This window comes from Coregonus clupeaformis, chromosome 2 (assembly GCF_020615455.1).
Source record: "Coregonus clupeaformis isolate EN_2021a chromosome 2, ASM2061545v1, whole genome shotgun sequence".
Classification (NCBI taxonomy): Eukaryota; Metazoa; Chordata; class Actinopteri; order Salmoniformes; family Salmonidae; genus Coregonus; species Coregonus clupeaformis.
In genome coordinates, this window is record NC_059193.1 from 17,406,739 (window position 1) to 17,413,788 (window position 7,050).

Genomic DNA, 7,050 nt, shown 5'->3' on the forward strand with positions numbered 1-7,050 from the left:
AAAAAACTCATCTGGCAAAGTTCTGGGAATCACTGTTCTGTATGATCCTCTGCTGCCTCCCAGTGGTCACAGAGTGTCATATCAGGCACATATCTGTGTACTGTGCAGTAGATTAGATGCTGTAGGGACTACTCATTTCTCCACCTGCGTGTAGTTTACACTTAAAAGGAAATTGGACTTATGGTCTTTTTATAATGGAATCAAGGGATGAAGTGAGTTTAGTGAGGTATCGTGCGACTCCTAATCCTCTCTGCCAACTCAGAGCCTCTCCACATAATGAAAATTAAGACCACATTGACTGTGTGTGTGAGTGTATGGTGTGTGTGTGTGTGTGTGAGAGGGAGAGGGAGAGGGAGAGGGAGAGGGAGAGGGAGAGGGAGAGGGAGGGAGAGGGAGAGGAGAGGGAGAGAGCGAGAGAGAGAGAGAGAAAGAAAGAGTGTGTGTGTGTGCGCGCGCGCGTGTGTGTTTGTGCTGATTGCTGTCTTGACCTTATTAAGTAGAAACAGATTTAAGAATGATAATGAGGTCTAATAGTTAGGAATTTCCCTGACTTTGTCAAACATCAGCCGCATCACACAACTGGTTTTAAACAAGGTTTGTGTCAATTAGAAACACACATACACACAAAGTATGATTTTTTTGTGAAAATAGGGTAGAGACTTGCTGGTGGAGCAGCTAAGTGACCTGGTCGACTGCATACAGAACAAGACCTCTGACCTCTGACCTGTGGAGCTAAGACAGCTTGGGTAATGGTTGCCTTTAACCACAGATCTAGGATCAGAATATCCTACTGATAACCGCTACATCGGTAAAGCAAATATCGGTGACACTTTACTTAAAGTATCCTTATATAATGCATTGTAACTTATTATAAGCCTGTATGTGTAAAGTGGGGGATTTAACAATAAATATATTTATAAAAAATGGTGCACTTTGGCAGTTTACAGTAAAGAAAACTGAATTACAGTGCAGCTTACATAAGATAATAAAAACATGAACATGATTAAAAGGAGAAACACATAAATAAATAAAAAATCAATGTGAACATCTACCCCATCTAATGTCCGTTTAAAGCTATTGATGGAATTGATGGAGTTGGGCTTTTTCTGGTGCTGTCACCATGACATTTTTGAGAATAAACTTGTCTCAGCAACATAGCCTGCATGTTTGCATATTCGATCCAAAGAGGGTAGAGATGTCTTTACCTGTTATTGCTTAACAAGCCTGGCAGAGATGTCTTGTTGAGATACAAATATCCTGTTGGTGTATAGTGGGATACTATGCACCAACAGACAACACACACACACACACACACACACACAAGTAGTTTGATTTTTTGTGAACACTTTTTATTAAACATATAAATAAATATGTGGTAAAGAAATACTGGGATTGAGACAGACAATAGGCTTGACAGACAACAGACTTTGCAGATGTGTACACTGACAGAGATCATAAATAAATAAAACAAAATAAAATAAATCAAAAGAAAGTAGCAATGAACTGACAGCAACTCGCTGACCAGGTACATTTTGTCCATGACCTGAGAGTCCTGCATTGTACTGTATGCTGCCTAGCCAACCAAGCAGAAGATTTGGTCAAATCCATGTTTCCTTTGCTGTCCTAAGAGCAAGAAGGTGCCTACAGTGAGTATATTAGTTGGACAAAAGTAGGCTATATGAAAAGAGAAATACTGTTAATATAACTTATATTAACAGTATTTCTCTTTTCATATAGCCTACTTTTGTCCAACTAATAGCCAGTGCTGGAAAAAGTACCCAATTGTCCTACTTGAGTAAAATAAAATATACCTTAATAGAAAATGACTCAAGTAAAAGTGAAAGTCACCCAGTAAAATCCTACTTGAGTAAAAGTATAAAATAATTGGGTTTTAAATATACTTAAGTATCAAAAGTAAATGTATCTGCTAAAATATACTTAAGTATCAAAAGTAAAAGTATAAATAATTTCAAATTCCTTATATTAAGCAAACCAGAAGGCACCATTTTCTTGTTTTTTAAATGTATGGATAGCCAGGGGTACGCTCCAACACTCAGACATAATTTACAAACGAAGCAAGTGTTTAGTGAGTCCGCTAGATCAGAGGCAGTAGGGATGACCAGGGATGTTCTCTTGATAAGTGTGTGAATTAGACCATATTCCTGTCCTGGTAAGCATTCAAAATGTAACGTGTACTTTTGGGTGTCAGGGAAAATGTATGGAGTAAAAAGTACATTATTTTCTTTAGGAATGTAGTGAGGAAAAAGTAAAAGGTGTCAAAAATATAATTAGTAAAGTAAAATACAGATACCCCTCAAAACCACTTAAGTAGTACTTTAAAGTATTTTTACTTAAGTACTTTACACCACTGCTAATAGCCTAACTACCGACCAGGCAACATTATGTACTAAATGTTCAAATCCTGTTGCTGCAGGAATATTTTGCTAGGACTGATCAAACAAAAAATACAATTAAATAAATACACAATTGATAGTTTCCATATTCAGTTTATGTTACAACCCTGATTCATATTGACTGGTATTTACTAAATATATATTTTAAATACCATACAAATACAAGCTGACACAGGGCTATAGAATAAACTGTTACCTGATAAATAAATGTCTAATCTGTTCTATTAGGTGCAGTCAAGTTCTAGACTGTTTAGAATTTTCATCCAGTGAGGAAGACGACCCATCTTCCACCTCAGATTGTTCCAGGGGTCGAGGTTGACATGGCATGGAGACGGACACGGGGCGGAGTCAGGCACAGCCTGGGATGCGAAATGGAAGAAGGTGTGAGAGAGAACCTTCAACCCAGATGTACACACACACAAGCACGCATGCACACACACACACACATATACACGCAAGTACGAACGCACACATACACTCACCGCTATTTTCAAAGACTGTCTCAATGATTGGGCATGATTGCGGACAACTTCAGGCATGGTGTGGTGGTTACAATCTATTTGGTCCAGTAGGCACCATGTCTGCAGGCAAATATATAATCAAATTACAGTATTAATATCCATGTTTGGCTGGCTATAGGCTGTGTTGTAATGTGTTGAGTTCTATAGAGTTATACGTCACCCACCTCTCTTATTTTTCCAGATTTGTCCTGGGGCAATATCAAGTCCAGCTGTTGGACATAATACATGAAATGATCAACTTTAGAAATCATGTCACACTCGTACACACCTTCACAGCTACAAACTGAATAGAACAGGGCACAGATCAAATTTACAGGCATTAAACATCCGTGTGAATTTCTGCCATTTATTTTCCCAGCATCAATCTGTTAAATGACATTAAAATGTTTTCATTTACTTAGTTACTTTGAGTAAGCATCCTAATATTACACTTTACATACAGTGCCTTCGGAAAGTATTCAGACCCCTTGACTTTTTCCACATTTTGTTACATTACAACCTTACTCTAAAATTGATTAAATCGTTTTTTTCCCCTCATCAATCTACACACAATACTCCATAATGACAAAGCAAAAACAGGTTTTTAGAAATGTTTGCTAATTTATATAGAAACATAAACTTAAATATCACATTTACATAAGTATTCAGACCCTTTACGCAGTACTTTGTTGAAGCAACTTTGGCAGTGATTACAGCATCAAGTCTTCTTGGACATGACACTACGCTTGGCACACCTGTATTTGGGGAGTTTCTTCCATTCTTCTCTGTAGATCCTCTCAAGCTCTGTCAGGTTGGATGGGGAACGTTGCTGCACAGCTATTTTCGGGTCTCTCCAGAAATGTTCGATCGGGTTCAAGTCTGGGCTCTGACTGGGCCACTCAAGGACATTCAGAGACTTGTCCCGAAGCCTCTCCTGCATTGTCTTGGCTGTGTGCTTAGGGTTGTTGTCCTGATGGAAGGTGAACCTTCGCCGCAGTCTGAGGTCCTGAGTGCTCTGGAGCAGGTTTTCATCAATGATCTCTCTGTACTTTGCTCCGTTCATCTTTGCCTCGATCCTGACTAGTCTCCCAGTTCCTGCCGCTAAAAAACATCCCCAAAGCATGATGCTGCCACCGCCATGATTCACCGTAGGGATGGTGTAAGGTTTCATCCAGACATGACGCTTGGCATTCAGGACAAAGAGTTCGATCTTGGTTTCATCAGACCAGAGAATCTTGTTTCTCATGGTCTGAGAGTCTTTAGGTGCCTTTTGGTAAACTCCAAGCGGGCTGTCATGTGCCTTTTACAGAGGAGTGGCTTCCGTCTGGCCACGCTACCATAAAGGCCTGATTGATGGAGTGCTGCAGAGATGGTTGTCCTTCTGGAAAGATCTCCCATCTCCACAGAGGAACTCTGGAGCTCTGTCAGAGTGACCATCGGGTTCTTGATCACCTCCCTGACCAAGGACCTTCTCCCCTGATTGCTCAGTTTGGCCGGGCGGCCAGCTCTAGGAAGAGTCTTGGTGGTTCCAAACTTCTTCCATTTAAGAATGATGGAGGCCACTGTGTTCTTGGGGACCTTCAATGCTGCAGACATTTTTTGGCACCCTTCCCCAAATCTGTGCCTCGACACAATCCTGTCTCGGAGCTCTACGGACAGTTCATTCGACCTCATGGTTTGGTTTTTGCTCTGACATGCACTGTCAACTGGGGAACCTTATATAGACAGGTGTGTTTTTTCCAAATCATGTCCAATCAATTGAATTTACCACAGGTGGACTCCAATCAAGTTGTAGAAACATCTCAAGGATGATCAATGGAAACAGGATGCACCCGAGCTCAATTTCGAGTCTCATAGCAAAGGGTCTGAATACTTATGTAAATAAGGTTTTTCTGTTTTTTATTTGTAATAAATGTGCAAAAACCTGTTTTCACTTTGTCATTATGGGCAAGGGGTCTGAAAACTTTCCGAAGGCACTGTACATCACAGAATACTGAAATATAACAAAACCGTTTGACATAGAAACACCAGATTTTCATTGTTTAAAAAAGAAAATATTTTTAATTATGAAAATAGTAATAACATTCCACATATGAGGCCAAAGAAGGTACTTTTGGTCATTGATTGCAGAAAAGGGCTATGCGATAACGGGTAAAGACATCTCTACCCTCTTTCGATCCAATATGCCAATATGCAAATAGGAAAGCTATGTTGCTGAGACAAGTTTATAATTTTTTTAATCATGGTGACAGTGCTTCAAACAGGCACCAAAAAGACAGTGCCGGAGGAAAGTCCAGGCCAGACCGTGCTATTCCCCATAAGATTTTTATTCATTCTTCACCATTTTTTCTTCAGAAAATATACATTTTCTATTTCAATTAGTAAGACCACTAAACACAATTTACTGAAATAATTGTAGCCGATTAGTCACTGTAACCGCACGCTACACTTTTCTCGCTGTTCTCCTATGTTTCTATTCATCCAATTAGCTAAATACAGGCCTAACAATAACAACACATGCAAGCTATTTGAGTAGCTCTGGCAATGTTTTATTTGTATGAAGTAGACTAGCTCTTATGTTACCTGGATGCTTTAAGTATAGTGTTATTTGCTTTACCGATGTAGCTGTTATAAGTAGGATATTTTGATCCTAGATCTGGGGTTAAAGGCAACCATATCTCAAGCTGTCTTACCTCCAAAGGTGAGAGGTCAGAGTTCTCCTTCTGCATGAGGTTGACCTCGTCACTCAGCCGCTCCACCAGCAATTCCTTTTCATTCTGAGCATGTTCTGCCGATTGGAGGCTGCACAGAACTGGGGGAGCACAGATCCCTCGCACACACACCAACACACACACACACACCACCAGCTCCAAACACGCCACTGAGATATAGAGAGAGAGGGTGAGAGAGAGAGAGAGAGAGAGAGAGAGAAGGAAGGAGACAATGAGGAGGAAGGGAAATTAGTTAGTTCAATAAATGTTTTCCCCACCATTATGTAAGTGATGCTATCTGCATGGTGGTATGTTACTCTAAATGGATGATAAAATACTTTAAGCCAAACAGAACCCCTGAATCCTCGCTACACCCCCAACCAAGGCAATTCTATACTTACTTTGCTCTGTGTTGTTAGCCTATGGGCTACTCCGTCTCTGTAGTGCAGGTAGAAGTAGCCACCTGATTTCCTATATGAAATAAGAGAATAGTCTTTCTCTGTGTTGCAGGCCGTGGCGCTCAGGTAGCTTAGTGGTGCTTGCAATCAATACTCTACATTAAGGCCATGGTGATCCTTATTTATATGGGGGGTTGAAACATAGAAATGGGATGTGAGTAATGTACAGAAAGAGAGGGACTGGATGGTGAACAGAGTCAGAGTTTCATAGAATTATGTTGTGAAAGGCATCCATGCCTCAGTTACGGAAAGGAGATGGGTCTTGCCTAACATCTGTCTGGAAGTTAAATTGGAGAAAATCCCGGTTGTCCATCAAGTCATTACCTGTCGGATGACACTGACTAATCTTGCATAAGGTCATAATTAGTGTGATCTTCCTTTGCTTGTTAAGACTGAGAATACCATTACTATCATTATGGTTTTCCATGGAATGGACATCATTGACATATATCAATTAAATCATTACTATGCCAACGCATCATATCCTCTTACTCACACTACTGGGTTTATTTTCACTCTGCTGTTAAGATGTAGTACCATGGTGAAACCATGTTCCTCACAAACAGATAGGCTATTTGTCAGCTGTAGATCACAGCTGTAGAACAATCAGTTACTACAGTGCATGTTTAGAAGATGATAATCTGTGAAACTCACTCCTCAGCCTGCAGTGCCCTTTGTACCATTGAATGTAACTGCTCAAATATACTTAAGTATCAAAAGAAAAAGTATGAATCATTTCAAATTCCTTATATTAAGCAAACCAGAAGGCACCATTTTCTTGTTTTTTAAATGTATGGATAGCCAAGGGCACGCTCCAACACTCAGACATAATTTACAAACGAAGCAAGTGTTTAGTGAGTCCGCAAGATCAGAGACAGTAGGGATGACCAGGGATGTTCTCTTGATAAGTGTGTGAATTAGACCATTTTCCTGTCCTGGTAAGCATTCAAAATGTAACGAGTACTTT